This window comes from Ambystoma mexicanum, chromosome 5q, assembly GCF_040938575.1.
Source record: "Ambystoma mexicanum isolate Mex_15411 chromosome 5q, UKY_AmexF1_1, whole genome shotgun sequence".
NCBI classification, from domain to species: domain Eukaryota; kingdom Metazoa; phylum Chordata; class Amphibia; order Caudata; family Ambystomatidae; genus Ambystoma; species Ambystoma mexicanum.
The window spans coordinates 338,355,287-338,380,150 of NC_090933.1; positions in this window are offsets into that span (position 1 = coordinate 338,355,287).

A 24,864-nucleotide genomic window follows, 5' to 3' on the forward strand; every position below is an offset into this window, starting at 1 on the left:
ACAAACGTAAAAGATCACATAATGAATTGTGATGTTGACATTGTGTCTTACCGAGACGTGGTTAGAAATGTCTAGTGGCCCAATTATCGAACTTGCTACCCCAATATACTGCAAATTTATAAATCAGAACAGAGAACATAAGACGGGAGGTGGGGTGGCGATTTCAGCCAAGCAGAGTCTGGGCTTTTTTTTAAAACACCAGTTTCACTTACGGATTGTGAAGCGGTATTAGTGAAAACAACACCTAACCTGAATAATTGTGTCAACATTGTATTACTTTATCGCCCCCCCCAAAGACACTCCATCCTTTTACGAGGAGATGTCATCTATTCTGGCGGATATGAATAAGCCTTTCAGCTCCACTGTCGTGTTAGGAGACTTTATCAGGTGGTTGGGGAACCCTCTGGACCCTGAAGCTATAAGCCCAGAACAACTGTTTAAGGACTTTGATTTTCAGTCACTTGTAAATAAATCAACACATTGTAAGGGGAATATTTTGGACTGGGTGATGGTCGGATCACTCTTTGGTTAGCCTGGAATGCATACTGCCACTGTTACTTAAACAGAGACAGAATAAACAAAAGAGGGTAGCGAGTAGAAATTTTAAGAAAATCAAGGTGAATGACTTGGAATGTTGTATGAAGACAATTTTGACATCTGCGTCCAATATCGAAGCACCTAATTCTCTAACATCTAAATATAACCTGGCTCTTACCAAGCTATTAAATCGTGTAGCCCCATTTAAGATGAAAACGGTCAGAGAACACATGTATAACCAAAAATGGTTTCTACTTTCTCTCATTGATTGATTAATTAATTGATAGTTTATTCATATCACGCTCGTACACAGGTGTTTCAGAGTGCGACAAGGCAAGGGAACTTAACAAGGGAGTACAGAAACAACGATTTTACTAGGCCCAGTGACATTCATAACGCGCAAGTGCATGGGAGAGGGAAAAGGGGAAAAGTGCATGGAGTGGGGGAGAAGTGGGGAGTGCAGAGCAAAGGAATACAGATAAGTAATAAATAATAAATAAATAAAATTAATAATAACCAGCAACAAACAGTGGTAGTGCAGCCAACAAGTGCATAGAGAGAAAGGCGGAACTGTATGGTTGCATAAACAGGCCCCAGTGCAAGGATTTGCCATGAGGCAGTGCGGGTGGGTGACAAGGTGAGCAGGTACCTGGGCCTGGAAGTCAGAGGGTAGGCCAGATGCATGGCGCCAGGAGAGAGCAGATCAGCAGGGGAGAAGGGGGAAAAGGCAGAAGCAGAGAGGAAGGTCTTGAGGTGCTTCCGGAACCAGAGAAGGTTTTCCTCAAGTTTCAGAGTGGCAGGGAGGCTGTTCCAGAGGGAGGGCCCCAGCCAAAGACAAAGATCTACCCCTAGCTCACCTCTTTGAGAAATGGCTGACCAGAAGGCAGTTAGTGGTAGAGGAGTGAAGAGCTCGAGAGGGGAGGTATTTACAAAGGGAAAGCTGAAGGTATTTTGGACCCAGGCCCCAGAAAGCCTTGTGGACAATGCAAAGGATTTTGAATTTAATCCTTGCAGCCACTGGGAGCCAGTGGAGAGATTTCAGGGCTGAAGAGATATGATCCCAGGACTTGAGGCCCAGGACAATTCTCACAGTCCTGTTCTGGATAAGTTGCAAATGGCTGAGAGTAGAAGCGGGAAGATTTACAAAGAGGCTGTTACAGTAGTCCAACCTAGAGAAAACCAGGGCTTGAGAGACAGTGAGCTACTGGGGGAAGGAGAGGAAAGGTAGAATACCTCTGACGAGGTGCAGTAGGAAGTTTGACTTTTTAGAGACATCAGAGATGTGGGCAGAGAAGGAAAGCGTGGAGTCAAAGAAGACCGAGAGGTTCTTGGCCTCGCACGTAGGGGTAGGAGGAGGGCCAAGGGAGGCAGGCCCTCCTACCTTGGCCTGCCTCCCTTGGAGAGCGAGGGGAAAGGAGGTTGAGGGTGTGCCGATGAGGAGGATCTCCATCTTGCTGGCATTCAGGCAGAGATCGTTGGCAGCACAACAATCTTGAATGGCAGATAGGCAATCAGAGATGAGAGAAGGAGAAGAGGTGGCCGAGGGAAGCCTGAAAATTAGTTGAGTGTCATCAACATAGCACTGAAAGTGGAAGCAGAAAATGGATATGCGATGAGCGAGAGTTGCCAGATATTGGTTAAAAAGCCAGGGTGAGGGATTAGACCCATGGGGAACAACGCAGGTAAACAGGGAGATATATGAAAGGAAAGACCCAAGCTGCACCTGGGAGGGACGATCAGAGAGGAAAGAGGTCAGCCATGCCAGAACCTGATCAGTGATACCCAGGTTGTCACGGAGACCGTTCAGCAGGATGGTATGGTGTCGAAAGCAGAATAAAGATCAAGTAGGATGAGAACAGAGGGGATATTAGGATCAAGGTTGGAGAGCAGATCTTCACGGATATTCAGGAGTGCAGATTCCGTGCTCTGGCAGCTCTTAAGCCAGACTGATGGTCATGGAGACAACCAACAGAATCAGAATGCAGATTAAGCTGCGAAATGGCCAGCTTTTCAAGGAGTTTGCCCAGAAAGGGGGTGATGGAGATTGGGCAATATCAGGGTTTTTTGAGAAGAGGGTGCACAAGAGAGTGCTTCAGGGGGAAATGGAAGACTCCTGTGGGGAAAAGGAGAGGTTGTAGAAATCATCCAGAGCAGGAGCAAGGGTGTCAATATGGTCCTTGATGGTTTTGGAGGAGCAAGGGAAAACCTGTTTTGACGAGGCTTCATAGATCAGACTTGTCTAGAGACCTCATCAGGGGAAAAGAGTGGAAAGGATGAGAAGGAAAGTGGGGTGACAGTAGGAGCATCAGAGTCCATCGAAGGGGGAGGCGTGAGAGGGGATGAGAGGGTGGATAGGATATCCTGAGTTTTAGAGATGAAGTGGGAGGCAAGGGCCGTGCAAAGAGCCTGGGAAGCAACAGGAGAGGTAGAGGCTGCAGCAGGGTTGGCCAGCTCCTTGTAGATTTTAAAGAGTTTGGCCGAGTTGTTAGATGCCGCAGAACACGGGCTTGAATGTGGGCTCTCTTCTTAGTGTGGACAGAGAGTCAGTATTGCCTTTGGAGCAGGAGACAGGCCAGTTTGTCAGAAGATGAACAGGAGGCCCTCCATTTCCGCTCGGTACTGCTGCACTTACGTTTAAGTGTGTCCAGGTCAGAGTCATACCAGCAATTGCATTTGGTTTGGTGTCCAAGCAGATCGTTTTGACAGGGGCAAGAGAATCGGAGATAGAGGAGTAGAGCATAGACAGGGCTGTGTCAGGATGTTAGTCAACCAGAGGTGGAGCCGTGTGGGGGAAAGGTGACAGCGAAAGTTTCAACTGACACACGCTTTATGGGAGTGATGTCCGCGAAGGTAGGAGGCAGTGCTGGGGTAGGCTTGGCCTGGGGGGAAGAGAGGGAGAGATGAGAGGAGAAGAGGGAGGGATCACTCCATGAGAGAGGATATGATATGATATGATATGATATGATGTGATATTATATGATATGATATGATATGGCATTTATAACACGCCTATACACAAGTGTTTCAAGGCACGACGAGGCAAGGGAGGGGAAACGGATGGAAGACAGAGACAACGATCCTACTAGGCCAGGTGACATTGAGATTGACAGAGCTGACCGTGAATCATGTCTCGGTGAGACCGAGGACATCAAGGTCAAGTTCTTCCAAGAGGTGGTAGATGTCAGAGGAGTGTTTGACAGCAGAGCAAGAGTTGAGAGTGGCAAGATGAAGAAGGTTGCCAGCCTTAAAAGCCTTCCGTGGAGGGGTACATATCAGAGGTATGTCCTGCAGGGGTGAGGAGGGAGCCCGAGATGGGGCAGAAGAGGAGGGAAGCGAGGGCAAGGTAGCCAAGGGAGTTGAGGAGGGGACAGCAGGAGATGAAAGGAAGTTGATTAGGAGAGGGAAACGCCTATCAAAGAGGAGGAGATTGGCCTGAGGGCCTTGGACCATGACAGTGCCATTTAGGTAGACATTAATGATGACTCTGGAGGAGTCAAAGTAAGCCATGGGAGCTACCCAGCGGGTGCCACCATTAATGGGAGAGGAGGAAATAGGACAGAGCACAGAGATCATATGAAGGGACAATAGCTCTGGCGAAGGAACGACAAAGAGGATGTAGGTGACCTGGTATCAACGGGGATGCCCTTATGCCCTGGTTGCCGGATTCGCCCTGGACCCTTCCTGATTCCGGATGGTGCCTTCTATGGAGGTAGGGCCTGAAAACACAGGAGGACTGGACTTAGGAACAGATTTCGTTTCCTCCTACCTGCCCCCTGGACTCGATCTGATGGCCCACTCCTCACCTTGTTGTGATGTCTGGCGTGCTCTCCGTCCTGCCTTCTGTGTAGGGGCGTGTAGTTTTCTGCGGGTTTGAGCGACCGAGTTAACTTCACTGGTGCTAACCCATCTTAGTGTCTTTAAGGAGGTAAGTCTGGTTATAGCAGTCTTAAAATGTCCTTGCTTTCCTTTCTTGCGATTAATGTCTTTTCTTTATTTATTCCCGCTTAGATGCACGGAGGTTCGGTGGATGCGCTGCTTGTGTCGGACTCCTACCAGGATGATGGACGCAGGAGCGTATGATGGATGGTAGGTTAAGCGCGAAGTGTGGCGCGGTAATGTCTTCTGTTGCTAACCTCTTTATTCCTTTTCAAGTCGCGATGGTCTATCTGGGCGTGTGAAGATTTCCGGAGCGGAACTGGCCAAGAAATGCCCAGCCAGGTGAGGTTCTCGTGATTACTGCCGTAAATGCTGTGAGTAACCTGTTTTAACGTTGCCCTTCTTTCTCTCTCCCTCCATGTGCTTTGTTCCGGTGCGTGCGTGGAGTCCCGATGATGCTGCCGACTGGATGGAAGACCGCGAGCAGCAGGAAGATGGATAATCGATGGATGGAAAGTTGCAGATAAGCAGAGACTGCTAATGATGTTCTTTTGTCTCCTCTGCAGGTCCGCTGTTCAAGGATCGCCGGGTTCTGGTCTCTGGACACAATGAGCGTCACGCTGCTGGCGGCAGAATAATGCAAAGCACGTTCTGTAACTTGGGTGTGGTTTATATAGCCCTCTAGTAAAGTAGTCCAGGTAAAGTAGTCCGGGCTACCACACCCAAAACACTGCACCGCACAGTTTGGTTCTAGGAACTAGGTTGTGTGGATGCCTCCATGTTGGCTGCAGGCCTCCAATGAAAAAGTAGTCTCTTCAAGCCGGTGTCCCAATCTGAACATGAGCCTGGCACCAAAGGCGCCAGGACTGACTCCAGGAGAGTCCATGAGGATAGTGCTAGGCCCTTGGGGCCCCAAGTGAACCTTGAGTATTAACCCTACCTGGCATGTGACCATGCCAGTGGGGTTTTGGGTCACGGGTCGTGACAGAGGGTCTGTCTCAAAGAAGCTCCGGAATAGGTATCAGTGATGGGGAGACCGGATTTGGCAGCCAGGATATCCTTTTTAAACTTCTTCCTTCCATTCTTAGTGATAAGGGAAGGATAGCTGATAGAGAAGCAGTTGGAGTAGATAGGAGAAATAGAAAGCACCATGGGTGAGTAGGGAGAGGAGCAGCGGGAAGAGTATGCAGGTACAGTGGTATGGAACAGTCACTTGGCCAGACTGGTACAGAGAAGTAATTCAATGCAAGCAAAGGGCACAGCAAGTCTGCACAAGAAAAACAGCTAGTTATAGCTGTAAAACACACCCAAGTTTGACTATCAAAGTTAAATGCAAACACACCCAAGTTTGACTGTCCAAATTAAATGCAATACAAACCCACGTCTGACTTTCAAAGTTAAATGCAAAACACACCCAAGTTTGAGTTTCCAAATTAAATGCAAAACACACTCAAGTTTGACTTTCAAAGTTAAATGCTAAGGCACAGTAGAAATAGAATTACAGAAAGAATCAGAAGCTAGAGGTGAGTGCAGAAATATAATGAATTTGAGAGCATAACTGGGAGAACAAGCAGGGAAGGAAGTGAAGGTCCCAGAAAGGGAAAAATGACAATCAGAGGAAGGGAACTAACCCATAGTAAAGGAGGTAATATAGTCTAGGTAGTCCAGTTTCATAGCAGAGTGAGGTTGCAACATCATGAGGGTCAGGTGCTGGGTAGTGGAAATAGTCATGTAGAGCGTTCTGGTAGCAGACAGGGAGCAGCCAGGGGCCTTAGGAGTGGGCCTTTTGTGAGGGAGGCCGGCTAAAGCCTGCCGGTCCCACGATTGGCTTGAAGTGGAGATTAACAGCCAATGCCAGTGCAGCAACAAAGAAAGCACTTCAGGCCCACAGTCTCATGCAGAGAAAAAAAACATGGTGGCCATGTTCAAAGCACTACATATTTGCTTCAAGAACAGGCGAAAATCCCAGGAAACACAGATTGTCCGTGGTAAAGCCTGAAGCAAGGTGAAAACAACACTGCCAGGTAGCGTGATGTAGTTGCGCTCAAATTACAATAATTTGCAGCCAAATATTTTTGAAATTATTAAAATAACATGTAAAATGCTTTGTTTTTCCCTCGGGGGATGCAGGGTCAGCAGCAAAAGCACCTACCTGCTACACGATGCTGCTGTAGCAGCCAGGCAAGACCAGGGCTCGTGGTTAGTAAAATGTAAGGAAGGGTGGGAGGCGGAAAAGATCTCACACTCCGTAGTGAAGGAGGGACTGAACCAAGACCTTATGACACATAAGCAGGAAAACCAAGAGCAGAAAGGATATGGGAGAAAAATCCTACCCTGGAAAACAAAGTCTCCTGGAAAGCTTTGGATAAGCTGTATAGAAAGGAAATTTGCGAGGCCAAATGAAAGTATTACGATACCCTGATAGTGAAATCCAATAATAGCACAAAAACACTCTTTGAAATATTTAAAGAGCTGGAAAAACCTGAGGTTCAGCTAAACACTTTTATTCCCACCAAAGCAGACTGTATTGCAGTACAAAAAGCTTTTGCTAATAAAATACAGCTAGCTCAGGCTAAAATCACAGAAAGCCACTTAAAAATGGAAATAATACACAAGGAAACGGAAAGAGAAAAAATTGCTAGACCAGACTTTATGTTCCAGAAAGTTGATTTACCGGGTATGATCCTCACACTGAAGACCATGAAACCTACAACGTGCCCAGGCAATATCTTTCCAGCAAAGATTATACTGGATGAAGCCGAGATTCTTGCGCCATTTTTAGTGCGTTTTACCAATGCGTCCTTTGAACACGAGGAAATCCCTGATTGTTGCAAAAGAGTGGTGGTTACCCCACTATCTAAGAAACCATGACCTGACTGTAGAAATTATAATATCCTGAGACCCATTACTAATGTACCTTTTTTACTCAAAATCATTGATAAAATATCTGTAATGCAGCTGCAAGAGCACTTAGAGCTCAATAATGTTCTTCATAAAAAACATTCAGGATACTGAGCTCACCATGGTACCGAAAGTGCCTTAATAGATCTTCAGTCAGGGATGCTGGCCATCATGGACAAGAGTAAATCGGGGCTGGTGATGCTTTTGGACCTATCAGCAGCCTTTGATTTAGTGAACCATGATCTCTTAATAAAAAGGCTGGAAGCGGTAGGACACTGCTCACAACTAGTAATTAAATGGATGGACTCGTTCCTTAGATCAAGGATGTCTAAAATCCATTGGGGGGAGGAAATCGCTGAGTCAGAATGTATGGACTGTGGAGTTGCGCAGGGGGGGGTGTGCTTGTCCCCTGCCTTATTTAATGTGTTCTTCTGCTCTTTGTGTGACTTATTGGACGAGCTGGGCATCCACTTTACTAACTACGCAGATGATACCCAGCTCATCATGGAACTAAGTGACAAATACAGTAAAGACTCAAAGGAGGTTTCCCTTGTCTATGATTCAATCAAGGTATGGATGACAGAAAATGGATTATGTATCAATGGATCCAAGACTGGGTTCCTTATATTCAGATCCATTCAATCACAAGCAAAGTTGAATGCAGACTATGTTGGTTTCCAAATTGAATAACATCTGATCCGTACCTCTGCAGAACTTTAAACACTGGGCATCATGATTGAACCCTCTCTGAGATCAGAAGTTTACGCTATAGTGTTGCGAAGAAAGCGCAATACCACCTCAGGCTGCTTAGTTTAATTAAACCCTTTCTCTCTCTCAGGCTAACTGTGTTACATTGACTAGAGCAGGGCACATGCCAAGGTTGGACTACTGCAATGCTACCCTGACAGGAGCTAATAGAAGATGCATTCATAGGATGCTGGTACTGCAAAATGATGCATTTTGCATCGCCAAGAGTATTCCTAGAGATGTCCCTATCACCGAACATAGAAGGGATCTACATTGGTTAGTTATTGAAGAGAGGATTTGTTTTAAAATCAGCACCATTACCCAAAAATGTCTATATGGCCTAGCCCCGATATATCCTCGGGATAGCGTTCAACTCAAGAAATCTGCAAGGACCACTAGATCTAGTGATACCATGCTACTTCACTGCCCCCGTTCCAAAAGAGCCTGGGGGGGGTGGTCGCTCCTTTCAAGTGCAAGCTGCGGTTACATGAAATAAGCTGCCCATGGAGCTGAGAATGACTTCTGATCTGCATATTTTCAGGAAACGTCTGAAAACAATCTTGTTCAAATAAAATGAATAATCTCTTCCATCCTGATCTGTTGCTTTTAGCAAATCTTATTGCGCCCTGATGCCTGTGGGCTCTGGCGCATTATAAAAAGATAAATAAATAAATAAATAAATAAATACATAAATAAATAAATAGACTTCTGGCCTCCACTTATGGCAGCTGCTCCTTCCGGCTCTGGCTTCATCGGGTTGCATGAAATGAGGCAGACAGTGGCCTATCAGTGTGGGGCAATGCAGATGCAGGCTAGGAGGCTGAAGGCAGCTGAGAAGTGGCTGTGGCCATGTTCTTCTGTTGCTGGGCTCCAGGGAATCAATAGGCACGGTGCAAAAGTCGCATCTAGTTTTAGCCCATACCACTTACCCAGGCCTAAGGATTGCGTGCCTATTGGGAGTTCTTTCCAAGGTCTCCAATACCTTTATTATGTTGCCAAAGGATCCTACTTGAAAGTAATTGAAGTATCCTGCAGAACTTTTCTGCTGCTGCACAGCACTTTACACCCCTCCTGAATTGACTTGGAAGAGCTCTGAACTAGTTAGGGAATGAACTGCTAAAATATTGGAATCGTTGAAAAGTATTACAAAGTAGTATATTGCGATTGCTGGTGCTGAATAATAACCCCTTTTCCTTACAACAGTAACTTTAATAAGTGAATTGATGTATGATTGTACTGTGTTCATGACTGGGACATTCCATTGCTATTGGTTTACTCACCTGAAAGAGTGATGCTAAAGTTTTCTATTGTTTTGATGAGTTTAAATAGTACTTACATACCTGAATATAACTTTGCCTTGTGTATATCAAATAAATGTCTATTTTACTATAAGTACAAGTGTATGAGAGTTTCTTTGGGCATATGTATTGTTCACTGTACTAAGCTACAGCTCACATCCTCCTCATAAAATAAGCCTGGCTGCTCTGCCCTTCTTCAACCCTTTGCGTAGTACAGATTTCAGGTGAGTAAACAAATAGTAATGACATGTACAGTTCATGGACAAAGTTCAATGGTAAGTAAAATCACTTATTATAGTCACTCAGAAAATGTTCTGTTGTAGGTAGAAAAGGGTTATTCAGCACCAGCAATAGCAGTTTCATATGTGTGTAATACTTTTCTCAGGCCACAGGGCTTTAGCAGTCCATTCCTAACTAGTCATGAGTTCTTCAGAGTCGGGTGGAAGGGAATGCATTTACAACACAGCAGCAGACAGGTTAAGTTCCAAAGGATACTTCAATTGTCAGTAGAGTGCTTTTGTTGGTCAAAAGGTTATCAGGGACCTTAGAAAGGGCTCTCAATAGGCACACAAGCATTAGGCCTGGGTGAACGGTATGGGTGAACACCCAAACACTGGTATCAGCACTCCAGTAACATGGGAGCAGCAAAATGGGCTTTAGGTAAGTACTACCCTGAGGTGTGATGAAGACGATGCAGCTGGAATCTTGCACGGTTCAACAGCGGTGGAACCGGTCTCCTGTTTCTTTGTCCTGGTGATGGAAGGAGGGACTCTGGAAGGGATATCGCAGCAGCAGTCGAGAGAAAGGACTCCCAGCAAGGAGCTCTTCATACTTCCATGTCGGTCTGCAGTTTTGGCACCTTTTTACAAGCTTCAATGATGAACGATTACTTTCTGGTCAATACGCCTCGATTCTTCTTTCCTGCAGTCTGGTGAGGGGACTTTGAGGAGGGGTATCTTGCCTCTGGAGGTCCAACTGGAGCTGACCAAAGTTCTGGGAGGATTTGTTTCATGGGATGACAATCCACTGCAATTGGGTCTGAGGTCTCCTTGTATTGGCAGGTTGCAGCCCAGGAAGGTCACAGCATGTCGGGATGGTGTATTCTTCAGGTTGTCTTATCGCTAGTTGGTCCCACTAGCCAAAGGGAAGGAGTCACCCTCTTTGGAGCTTCTCTGTTGATTCAAAAATGGAGTAAGGACAAAAGTGGTTTCTTTGCGTTTACTGGAAGGGACTGTAGGCGTCTCTGATCGTCTACTTCTTCAGATCTTCTGTTCCAGGTGTAGACTTGCCTCCTGCCTCAGGAACCACACCTTTTATCAGGATTTTACACCCATCCACTGCAGACTGTCCTTGCAGTTTACAGAACACAGCAGTTGGCTGTCCAATCAGGACAGCCAACCCCCAGTGGGAACTGATTCCTTTCAGGCACACCAGAAGACAAAGGATAGTGAAGATTTGGAATCCTCCCATGCTTCCTGTCCTCACAGACACACTGGAACCTATGCGGGCTACACAAAGGGTTCCCACGAAGACAGAACTCAAATCAGGTCCTCCCCCTCCCAGGATTGTAGAAGGATCAAGAAAGAGCAACCACGCAAGCAATGGCAAAAAAAAGAAAGAAGCTACCATGTTGGAACAAGGGTGACCCTCCTGTGCATAGCCGCAGCTGTGAATAGAGCCTGCGGGCAAAAATAGCACAAAAGTCGGTAGAACACATCCACTGCCACCAGCCATAACTATAGGGTTGTTACAGTAACGGAAATGGTACAGAATCTGAGAGAATTCCATCAGAACTCCACATAGGGTGGTGAACTGGTTGATCCAAGCCATTTAAGATGAAGTAGCAATACCCTTGAGATGGATGGGGATGCAGAAGTACTCAAACATCAATAATCGAAATGACTCAGGTAGTTGGCAAAAAGATAACTGCTTTAATATCAATTATCTAAAATAGGGAGTACAATGGACATCAACGGACATCTCAGTGCATGGTTTCTCAATGCATCTTACAAAAAAAGCATTCTTTTATAGCAAAAAATCATCATTGATGACGTCAAATTATGTATTCACTATCATCATCCTACGTGGCAAACTACAAAAACCTAGTGGCTATTGTTATAGGTTCTTAAGGAACATCTAAGTATACAACCCATAATAGTCTAAGAGAGTGAGAGAAAGTGATTGGTTTATTAACATCAGGTGGGGCAACTAAGCCCTCCCCTTAAACAGGTCACTATGAACGTCACTAAATACACAATGTCCCATTGGCTAAACAACTATAGGACCCTTAATCACGTGGCACCCTACAATTGGTTGGCACTCTAACCTCTGTCAATACTTTTCAACCTATGTTAGCAGCATGCAGGCTGGTCTTCCAGGTGCTGGTGAGCTAGTCTTAACCATAGCTTCCCACCATTTAGCATATTCATCTATCAATACCTCAGTGGTCTGCTGTCAATTAAGGCTTTGAACTTATCCTTGGGAGTGTTCTTTTGCTCTGAAGAATTCAGCTGAGTGAAGGCACGGTCTGCCCTCATGCGTAGGTGTGGTCGTCATGTTCGTCCAACTTCATCCTTCCATGTGACTGACGACCACGAACTCTAGCTCTAGTGCATTTAAAATACTATTTTCTAATAGACCTCTGACGTCTTCCTTGTTTTTGTCCATGTCTTCTGAACAGGAGTTTCATTCTTTCACACAATTTGTATCCAATGTCTCAACACCCCAGCCTGATACGGCCTTGGCTTCTTGGGGCTCGTCCAGCCTTGTCTTTCTGAGTTTCACTCATGTTAATTCATTCAATTGTTGTTTTTAACTGCGAAAAGAAGCCTTCCTTTTTTAGCCCAGCTCTGCTATAATACGTAGTGGAAACATCCATCCTTTACTCTGAGGTGAGTAAAGGATGGATGTTTCCACTACGTATTATAGCAGAGCTGGGCTAAAAAAAGGAAGGCTTCTTTTCGCAGTTAAAAACAACAATTGAATGAATTAGATTCATATATATATATTGAGGTGAGTAAAGGATGGATGTTTCCACTACGTATTATAGCAGAGCTGGGCTAAAAAAGGAAGGCTTCTTTTTGCAGTTAAAAACAACAATTGAATGAATTAACATGAGTGAAACTCAGAAAGACAAGGCTGGACGGCATATATATATATTGGCACATGCCGCAATCTATTCACTATAAAGCTAGCCGCAAGAATACTTCATCTGCTTGCGTTTCTTTGCATCTGTACACGTGTAAAATAACTTGATATCTTCATCGTTTCTGTAGCATAAGTTTCTTCATCTTGATCCCAAGATGTCACTTATCTTTGATACTTTCTTGATGCCTTATAGAATATCTTAATTCTCTTGTCTCTGCATCTCTTCTATGTATGTCAACTTGATTCATGTGTTGGTGGTAGTAACATCACCATTTTTCTCTTACATTCATTTGCTCTGCTTCTTCTGGGATTTCATTCAAATGGCCATCATACTGTCTCGTATGCAGGTATAGCTTTCTCAATGGGAACCTCGCTTCCAGGATTCTCCTTGGTATCGGTATTTTCACTGGTACCGCACGTGTCTCACACTCTGGTTCCCAACATATAGGCAATATGGGCGAAGTGGTTGAGGTGGGGGTACTTGGCTGCTTCTCTACAGTGGTGTGTGCTGATCCCTCAAAAGGAAAGGCTAAGAAGGATAAAAAGTATCCCTCTAACCTTGAGAGCAGTAGTTCTCAAGGAAAGTAAAAGAATAGAAAAAGAGAGGCCAAAGGGCTCCCAGCAACACTGCGCGCAGAGAGCTGTGTTCTGCAAAAGTTAAACACTGATGCCTTTAAAAAGGTATGGAGGAAAGCATGACTCCATAAAATAAAGTAAAACACACAGAGTGGGGTTCCCATGAGCAGAGCAAGAAAGAATTAATGAAGGGGAAAAGGCTCCCCTCATTCAGGAGAACAAGAAAAAGTTGCAGAAGTTCAGCAAAACATGCTGGGGGTCCCACTAGTAGAGGGGATCAAGCATAACACTGAAAAGCCTCTCTAACATACTGTCATCACCTGTTCATACTGTCACTCTCACCGAAGACACTACAAGGATAATCTGTGTTTCTGAGCTACAGCTGTATTGTTTGAATGGTGATTACAATCATAGAAACATTGTGTGACTCAATGGCTGAATTTGATTAAAAAAAATATATATATTCACATATCCACAATTCTGAATCTTCTACATATTCATGTGGTTGAACAGCCTAAAAGGAAATCCTACCAGCTTCCCTCAAAACGATTTTCTGTTTGAGATGTAAAGTGGAAAATCCATCTGGGAAAAATATGTTACGTTAAGCTATTTGACATTTATAAGGTACCTAGCTCCTTCGTTATGGCCCAAACCACTACAGGTTGTCAGGAAATTCTGTATCCCGTAGTACGAAAATGACATGATAAAATGTACATTCCTATGCAGGAAAATAACAATTGCTCGGGTAACAGTAACTAGTAATGTAATATTATGTGTAAGATTTATATGTTAGTCAGGGAGTACTCTTTGTTTGACTATGACATTGATTAGTTTTTGTAGCCTTGAGAACCAAATTGGAGTTGCATCATTTTGGGACGCTGTCCTAACAGGCGAAATTACTACCTATGCCGGTCCAAGACTGTCTGCATCACCTACAAAGCAGTCACAACCAAACACCACTCTTAATGGCAGAGATAATCCCCAGAGACAGGCCATCACACCACCAGAACCCACAACATGTCTAGACTGAAAACAAAAAACCTGCAAGAGGGAACAAAACAGAAAGCAGGCCTTTTCCTTCTATGCACTCTGTCCTTGGGATAGGTTACCGATGCAGATAAGACTGCCCCCCTAAATCCTTAACTTTATGAAGCACCAGGAGACCCTACTCTTCCCCTCTGGCATTTCCCCTCCTCTGTTTCTCCTTCCCATCCCAGCTACTTTGCTACTCCTGCACCCTGCTTGTAACCCCTTGGATGTGTACCCTTTGTACGGTGCTCCATTGCTTCCCAAGTATGTTAGCAATTTTTAAACACCATTGATACATTCAAGGAACTGATTGCAGTTGTGGGCTCTGCGATAATAGGGAAACATTTTCATGCAGTATGCATGAGCATGATATGTTACAAGACAACAGTTGTGATGTGTTGCGGGATATTTGTCTATATCAGTGATTTAGCGAGGAGTTTGTGGTTTCTTCAAAAAGGGTTAAAGAAAAATGACTAAGGACTCTGGTTTTAATATGGGATTAAGAAATCAAATTTCTTTTTTTTTTAAAACACTTTATTAAGTTTGCAATAAACAGTAATAACTTCACATAAAGTAAACAATGTTTCACATTAAACCATCACAACCAATTTACAGAATATCTTAAGCATCATACTTCATCCAGTCTATCAAAATAGCTACATCCAGTGAAACATAATACTCAGACAGGTATACACAAAACAACACGAAAGACAACACAAGTGGGAAGAACGAAAGAGAAGAAAAAAAAAACCACCCTCACCTCCACCATATTCCACCTTCACCCATAGATTTTACATCCCTTAGAACAGCTCTACTTGCAGGCTACTGTCATGTCAATCATAAAGAACCACAAATGGTCCCCACAACTTCGTGTATTCCTCTTCTTTATCTTTATTTTTCAATGAAATCTTATCATGCTGTGATAAAACATGCAACTCCGTTAACCACTCTTCAACATTAGGCTTTTTCCTCGTCTTCCAAATTCTGAGAATTAGCTTAATTGCTACCATTATGGCTCTGTCTATCCAGCAAGTATGTTTTTGAGCACGCACACATCTTTATGTGATAGTAAAATTATGTTTGCTGCGGGTCTTTGCAAGGTTATTCCAAAAATCAAGTCAATCCTATCTATGACATCTTTCCAAAACAATTGCACTCTCGGACATTCCCACAGCAAATGTAAAAGAGTGCCTCTACCAATATCACAACACCAGCATAAATCATTACTTTGAAGCCCTAATTTAAACATCTTAACTGGTGTCCAATACAGCCTTTCAACAACTGTCAGTTAAATCAAACGCAAACCCATGTCTACACCCAAGTTCAAATTCACCTTCAGAATGTCTCTCCAATCCACATCAGAAATGACCCTACCAACATCATGCGACCAATGTTCCTTCAATCCAGTCCATGCTAATTGAAGATTCTTCTCAATAGGCATAAATTGTATGTAAATTCGCACACAATAGTCTTGACCTTCCAATAATTTGTTAATCTCTGTGTTTTTTCCCAACAGAACCACCAGCCATACCTATCCTCAAATTAATCATGGAAGCTAAAGCCAAGTATCTATTCATTTCTCTCTGACTTAAACCATATCTACACTGTAATTCCTCAAAACACAACAATTGGTCTCCATCCATCACATCTCCCAGCCTCAGAATTCCCTTATTTATCCAACTAATCCAATTAAGACATTTATTATTTAGTTGCAAAGTTTCATTATACCATATAGAAGCAACTGGGCTGAAGCCATAGCCCTGTCCATTTTCTCTAAACCACAATCCTATCACCCGTCTAAATGCCACCACCGGGATTAGTTTTAAACATGTATTTGGCAATCTATCCATACTATAAATATTTCCTAGATCATATGGTACACACATATCCCTTTCCATACGTAACCAAATCGGTTCCTTTTCATTTATTTCTCTAAAGTAATATGAACTCTTTTTAAGTAGAAATGCTCAATAATATTTCATTACATTTGGATATCCAAATGCCCCTTCTTCAACACTTTGCAACAGTATGTACTTTGGAACACAAGGTTTTTTCCCGGACCCCATAAAAAGGATTGTAAGATTTTATCAATTTTTGTCAGTTGTTTTTTTATATGTCAACAAAGGGATGGATTGAATAACATACAAAAGCTTAGGCAAGAGGACCATTTTAATCGCATGAATTTTTGCCCATAAAGTCAATGTCAACCTCTCCCATCTCTTTATCAGTAACGATATGTTTGTAAGTACATGGTCCAAATTATGTTGTAATAATTTACTCAGATCTCTAATAACAAGTATTCCTAAATATGTAACCCCCCGGTGACCACTTACAACTCCATGAGCGCAAAATGTTATCATCACACGTTCTAGACAATGGAAAAATCTCAGTTTTGTCCCAATTTATTTTATGTCCTGATAGTTCACCTACCTCCTCAAACATCTCTTTAACTATATCCACATATACTTCTGGATTTGACAACAAAAGCAGCATATCATCTGCATATGATAACATTTTAACTTCAACCTCTCCAACCATAATTTCCTTTATCATTTCACATTGTCTAATGTACGCAGCAAGAGGTTCCAGCGCCAAGTCAAACAAAAATGGTGATAATGGGCAACCTTGTTGTGTGCCCTTTGACAGTGGAAATTAATTTGAAATTACTCCATTAACCAAAACTTGAGCCCTAGCATCACGATGAGCCTCTATCATCTTCATGAATACTGGCCCAAATCCCATCTTTATCAACGTGTATTCCATAAAATTCCAATTAAACCTGTCAAAGGCTTTTTCAGCATCAAAAAAACCAATAACCTTATTCGAGTTCTTCCCATAATGTTCACCAATCACATTCAACACAGTTCTAATATTATCATAACCAAACCGTCCTGGGATGAAACCTACCTGAGATTCATCAATCAGATCCCTCATACATGACATTAATCTATTTGCACATATTTTTGTAAAAATCTTTAAATCTACATTTAGCAAAGAAATAGGCCTGTAGTTTCCACAATTTTTATGATCTTTATTTGGTTTCGGAATCACTATAATTAATGCCTCCTTCATTGAATCACACATTAGTCCTGACGCTATAAATGCATTGTAAAGCTCACATAAAATTGGTGCCAATTGAGTATCATATTTTTTATAGAATTCCGAAACTATACCATCCGGCCCTGGTGATTTCCCATCTTTCATTTGTCATATGGCAGTACATACTTCAGCAACTTCAATCGCAGAATCAAGTAGGGCCTGTTTTTCCAGAGCTAATTTCGAAATGGAAATCTTTTCAAAGAACGCCTCCAAACTATTTGTATTAGGATAAAGATCTTCCCGATACAGCTACTCATAAAAATTACTAAAATATTCAGATTTCTCAATTTATGTGTAAAGTATTACTCTCTTCTGTTTGAATAGAAGAAACACATGCATCAGTTATCATCCCTCTAAGCTTGTTAGCCAATAATTTGCCATTTCTATCCCCAAACTCCCAAAACCGCTGTTTCGAATAAAACATGCCTTTACCTGCCAAATTCTCTACATGAGCATTTAACTCTGCCTCTAATTTTTTTAATTTTTGTTTATTTTGACTCAAGTCATCTTTAGCACAAACCTTTTGCATTTCTTTAACTTCTACTTCTAAATTTCTAATCCCTTTCTGTTTTTTCTTCCTCGCATGAGTCTTTCTACTTATCATTTCCCCCCTTAATACCACCTTAAAACAGTCCCAAACAGATCTGATACCAGCTGAATCTTTATTTTCTGAAAAATAATGAGTGATAAGTTCATCCAATACCACTGTAAACAAATTATCCTTTAGTGCGCTGGCTTGCATTCTCCATCTTCTAGTTTTGTCACTCACAGTCTTCAAAATCACCTGCATATCCAATAGAGCACGATCAGATATACCCCTTTCCAGAATATTTGAGGACACCACCTGAGCACTAAGTGTATTACTAATAAACAAATAATCAATTCTTGAGTGTGAATCATGTACAGGTGAATAAAATGAATAATCCTTTTCATCATGATGAAGCTCTCTCCATATATCTATTAGCCCATATTTGAATATAAATGACCTTAGTTCTTCACTAATCTTTTCACTATAATATCTGCATTCTGACTTCCGGTCTATCTTACTATCCATCACTATATTAAAGTCACCTCCCAGAATTAATGACTCACCTTCCATACCATCTATCAAGGAGCCTAATTGACTGAAAAAAGACGTATTTGGTGAGCATGGCGCTTATACAGTTCCAATTATCATTTTCCTACCATCATATAGTATGTCAAGCAACAAAATTCTACCCTCTTCATCTACAACCGACTTCTCAATCTTAATCGGTAGACCCCTCCTAAACAATATACTCACTCCTCTAGACCTAGAATCATAACAATTTGAAATTACCCGAGAATACTTCGAGTTAGACAAATATATTTCCCTCTGCTCATTTAAATGAGTTTCCTGAAGGACAATCACATCAGCCCTACTCCTCCACAACCTTCTTCAAACCTTATGCCTTTTCACAGCATTAACAATTCCATTAACATTCCATGAAATGAAAATCAATGGAGCCATATCACTATGTTCAGCCTAAATATAGTTATACAACAATCTACATATTCTGGAGGGCAGGTCTGAAAAACAGAAACTGACAAGTAAGGGAAGGGTAGACGCAACAACAAAAGACACATATAAAGACAAACAAACATAAAGCTTAAGCTTTGCATAACATTTACAGTCTGATAAACATCAGACACAAAATAAGCATTAATATGTACATCAAATACAGTATTCTGAACTATATCCACCAGGAACCCTATGCCTCATGCCCTATTTAATATGAATATAATAATCAATATTTACCCTATTCTGTCAAAACTATGTGAACCCCCCCCCATTCCTCCCAATCCCACCATCTGTCAATTGCACTCCTCTCCATCACGCATGGCACTACAACATATATTCATTACCTTGCTTTTATAACTAATACAACCTCCAATCAAATTCTATATATTACCATCATTAACTGCCCTAATGATGTTCAACATCTATAGAGTAAGCATAAATCATCCTTTTCACCAACCTAGAAACTATATTCCATCCCATCCTCGTCACATTCAAAGTGTTCCTCTTAATTACCTGGCTCCAAATGTAACATCCACCACAGTTGCCATTGTTTCATATCTTCATCTGCAGACGACTTGGTTCTTCTAATTAGTTTGCCAAAACAACATATGAAAGTCTTCTCATACACCCAAAAATGCTAACTTTTAGGAGCAGCTTAGGGTCAGTCCTAGACAAGAGCCTACAAATCAATATCTTACATGTTTGATTGTAATGGATAATTAGTATGGCAATTACAAAATAACCTAGTACAATACCCTTAATATTAAAAACCACTGTAAATACACAGACTACCCTCAAGACTAGCCTTCCTATCATTCCCCCATGCACCATGTTCATCACTGGCCACCCATTTCTTTAAGCCTAATATATATATATATATTAAGTACTCAAATAAGGTAGCAGTCCACCCTTTTGACAAACAGCAATTTTGATCTGTTTCAATATTCTCATTGGTTTTCAAATACCTTTTCAAATCATTGCAACAACATGTTTCCAAATCCTTGTAAGTATAATAATTTATGGCTTCCTCTTTGCTTCTGCTTTCTTTCTCCCTCTCCACTGCTGAACAGCTAATTTAATTCCTCACTGAAACTGCACTGATCCTGCAACTGGACCACTCTAAACGGCCTCGGCCCTGGGCCCTGCCACTCTCCACTTGCACTGATGCCCTGGAACCCCTTTCCACTTCGGGACTGTCTCTGTATCCCTACAGCCTCCCCCCCTCCCCCAGCACTTGTTCTGCACTTACCTCACACTTGCCACCAGCTGGCCCTATTTATTTATTTATTACGTTACGCCACTTACCTTGTACTGCACTTCCCCCCCTCCCCTTCCCCTTGCACTTTTTCCCCCTCCCCCACCCCTGCACTTGCGCGATCTGAATGACACCTGGCCTAGTAAGATCGTTGTCTGTCTCCCCTTGTCCCCCCCTCCCTGCCTCGTCGCGCCTTGAAACACATGTGTATAGGCGCGTTACAAATACCATATCATATCATATCATATCATGGCTACTAATTCACACAGACTGAAACATTTCAGTCAGACCCGTTGTGTACCATTACAATCAAATGCAGTGTCCATACATTACCCAGTGAATTCAGTTGAGAGCCTCCTCTCCTTACATAAAACATGAAATTCGAACCAAACTGATGGTTTACAGGACTCAACCCTAAGCTTAATTGAAACACCCCCCAGTTCATCAAGCCATATCAGGCACAGACCGCCAAACAGTTCCTCAGAAAGCACAAGGTAGGGGACTGGCCAAGTGTCTTTTTTCAATTGCTATAATACCATAGCTCCCTTCACGGAGACATAAACCGGAAGTTGAATTGCCAGTTTTTTTTACTATCCTGCTGTTATGTATACCTTAAAAGCTCCCAGTGTAGCACTATGGCGCATCAATGCGTTAACCATAAATCACTGAAAGCCAGCATGAGTTTCCAGATCAGAGAGAGAAGATCAATGAAAAGGGGGTAACAGTTCAACGGCTTGAAAAGTAAGCATTGATCAACGCCAGAGCCATATAAATTCAGGCAATACCTCCAACCCAGCTCCACCAGTTAAAGCATATACCTCTCCAATGTTCTCTCTCTATACATAGCACATTACATTTACATGTCCTCATGTTCCCTCGAGGACCCAGCATTGTCGAGGGGAAGTGAGTGGCACCTGCTATGAGGGGTACCAGCCAGTTTTACCCAGTAGTTCAGTACAAAGTTTGTCATGACAGGAGTCATTTTAGTATGCGCGCTTCTCCAATAGATGACTCGCTCCTGCCCAGCTGAAGCCCGCTTCCCCTGCCCAGTATGTTTGCTCTCGGGATTATCTGGGTTCTATCACATGTTCCTCATATCTCCCCCGCACAGACAATAACCCGGAAAACTTCCCTCTGTCAATACCGTTCGGTGCAGTGTGCATCACAGGAATCAGTGAAGATTTCTTTCTGAGCACGGGAAAAATACAGCAGTGCAATCTTCTCTCACACATTGGGTACAGCACGGATTTCCGTATGCATGCTTCACTCCCAAATACCTTATACGTGTGCATTATGGGGTGTTATAGTACATCTAGATTTGTATTACCACTTTCCGCAGTTATTTATGCAGGAATCTTTTTTTAAAAAAAATAAAAAGAATCGCTACCCGGAGGCTTGGGGAATGAGCACCTATTTGAATGCAGTCTATTACAAATTAAAATAGGCACAAAACTGGAGAGGCAGTGAATAGCTGTGGTGTCGATTTCAGAGCTTAAATAACGCTGAATAATCACTTCATCTTCACCCTTACGGTTTCTGGGATCACAGAAGTGCTGCTGCGAGATTTCAAGAATGAGACAAGAGGGGTTTTCTGTTGCTGCGAGGTTAAACCACAAACTGGCAAGTATATTCATCAAATGCATCTTTGAAACTTTGCATTTCCCATCATATTAATGTGCAATTGCAGTCGTCAAAAGCTAATTTTATTCGCTTTGTGTGAGGGAAGTGCATGAGTACTGGATGTGAGATGGCGAGATATTACTGCCACAGAAATACTAGTACTGCTGGAATGAAGCGCGTATTGTAAACGTGCTCACCTTCAGCATGTACTGGATGGTTCGCTGGAAGGAGACTGCAGCAGCCTGGCTTGTACGTGTGGAAGGATTTCACTTACCATATAATAGACCGGAGAGTTCCGGGACTGTAAGGTGAGACCCAGTGCACCAATTAATCAGGACGTAGAGTAGAAAGTCACATGGGCTGATTTAGGATTAGATGTGAACGGTGACAGTTACCGAAAATAGGGGGCGTGGTTCCTCTCACTTACTTCCCCATTACGACAAGGAGGCTTACCCGGAAGGTAGTGTCTGGCTTGGGTCCTTTACTCGAATAGGAAATAGCTCTGAGAAAGAGTAGGGAGAGGTGTTGCGCGGATGGCGGATGCGTTTGGAAGTGGCGGGTAGTTGGCAGAGCTGGGGACGGGGTGTGAGTTGGTGGGGGGCGTTTGTTTGCGGTAGGGTGGCTGGTGGTGTGGAATTGGGGGTGGTGGTTGTTCGTGGTTAGGTGGCTGGAGGTTCGTGTGGAAGTGTGGGTGTCGCTCGGGTTGGTCGCGGTGGGTGGGTGGCAGCGCGCGGTGCCTCGCCTGAAGTGCATGCGTAGGCGTACGGGCTGGGGTCTCGCGGGTCTGCGCGCCGGTCTCCGGGCTCGCTGGGTGGTGTGAGTTTGGGGTGTTGTGACTGTTGGTGTGGATTGGTGGGGTGTGGTTGTTTGCAGTAGGGTGGCTGGTGGTGTTGGATTGAGGGTGTGGTTGTTTGTGGTTGGGTAGCTGGTGGTTTGTGTGGAAGTGTGGCCTGTGCGTTGATTGGTGGGGTTGGTGCACATCATCCTTTAGGATGGGGAAGCGCCTGCGTGGGTCCGCCCACACATTCGATAATTAAGAAGAAGAAGACAAGGAGGCTTTGCATCATGTTCGTGTTACGTTTCTCATGCAACGTGGCCCTGTGTAAAGGTGCTTTTCTTTGAATTCAACACTACATCAAGTCCATATCAACTTCCGTGTATTTTCAAGGCCGTAAACATTCCGATTCCGTTACCAATAACGACATGTAGGTGGCAGCCATTTTCTTCATATAGATTAACAGCAAATATAAAAAATATAAGTGGCAAAGGAACATTGTGAATGAAAAATAAAAATATCAAATAGAATGAAGTCTATCAAATATAAACCAATCTGTCATTTAATGCAAGTCAGATCTTCCTTTCTTTTTCCTCAGTCTTCCAATAGAGTCTGAACCTGATGAAGTTCCCTCCATTGGGTCATGATCCAGGTCTGTTAGGAAACTTCTGCTGTTTTACTTTCAGTGAAGGAATTTAAGCATCCATCTACTACCACCCTAAAGATTGCAGGGTATATCATATAGTATTTGAGATTTTTTTCACATGATTTTATTTTAGCTCCAATAAAATCCTTCCTCTTGTCATTTACATCCTTACTTAGATCCACAAACACCGTTATTTTATTACCTCCCCAGGCAAGGTCTTTCAGCTCCCGAGCCTTCCTCAACACCAGTTCCTTCACAGGAAATCTCACGAATTTGACTATAATGTGTCTCGGTTTTTCACCCAGAGATGGTTTAGGTCCCAGTGACCTATGAGCTCTCTCTATCTCCAATGATACGGCTGAATCCAAATTTAACATTTTTGGCAAATTCTTATGTAGAAAGTCAATGGCATCACCAGTTTCTGCATTTTCTGGAAAACCAGCAAAGCGGAGATTGTTCCTTCGTGAGAAATGTTCTTGTTCAGACAGCTTCAAAGATATCTTTTCATTAACTATCTTCAGTTCCCTGATCTGGTCGATCTGCTTCAAGGTCCTTTCATCCACCACATTTAAATGTTCTTCATCAGAGTCCACTCTTTTGACAACTGTGGTGAACTTTTCTTCTGATTTCAAAAGAGCTGCTTTAATCTCTCCAATGTCCAAAGTCATTTTGCTCACCATTTCAAAAAGTTTGTCTTCTCTGTTCTCTCCTAGACCTTCTTTCTCCACTCCTTTCTGTCTCTTAGCCTCTGGGGTATTTGGAGTTGACATTATTAGTTTGTATGTATATATAATACAGGGAAAGAGCTTAGGGCTCAGGAGCACAGCAGTTAAGCTGCCATCCCTGGAGAAGACAGTTCTAGAAGCCAAGAAATCCAGTTTCTAAAATGCCCAAAATATATATGGGGGTCAGGGGAAAGGAATAGTTATAGGGGTTGGCGTGGGGTGGAGGGAATTGAAGGGTAACTACCAATAAATGCAAGGGCAAGGTGTAAAGAAAAAATGCAAAATAGAAGAAGAGACATTTCAAGTGAACCTAAATTCACTGAAACAACATGGTTCCAATTGGTGATTACTGTTATGAAAACCAAATGATTCTATCATTTACATTTCACTTACACTTCAGATGTGTGCTAGGATTGCATACATTGAAGTTTTACAGTAGCAGATCACATGGTTAGTGACTCTGCAACTAAACACCTGTAGAATTGGAGCCCTCCAATGTAATACTGATAGGTAGTTTTGCAAAGCCTGATTCGATAGGGATAATATCTTACTAAAGGGGTAATTGGACTCTGACCGCTATTTTGACACCTTCAGTCTCCACTCTCATCACCTCTTAAAAGTATATCCCATTATCCTCAGTCCAGGGTCTGGGCTTGTTGGGTACTCATTGTCACAGCAATACTGACCTGCTTCCAGCTTTCTGTAATATTTATTTCTCTATACCACATTCCCAGGGCCATTGTAACAGTTTCTGGGGCCCGAGGCACAGACAGCCTTGGGGCCCAATCCCATGTCCTACTCCCACACCCCTTGAAACCCAAGTCACCACCCGCCCCCCAAACCCATGCCCCTTCTCAATCTCAAAAATGAAGGGATAACATACCTTGAGTCGAATTCAACAGAGAATATGTAAGCTTTAAATGGATTATCTAGTTGTTAATAAAATATAAACATTACACATTTTTGTTACCTATTTCCTCAAGAGGATGCTATTAAGGACATTTTCACTTTGTTTTTTCAAATAATATATACATTCTGAAAGAAAATAAAGGGAAAGGATTTTAAGCAAGCATTTATTTAACAAATTGAACAC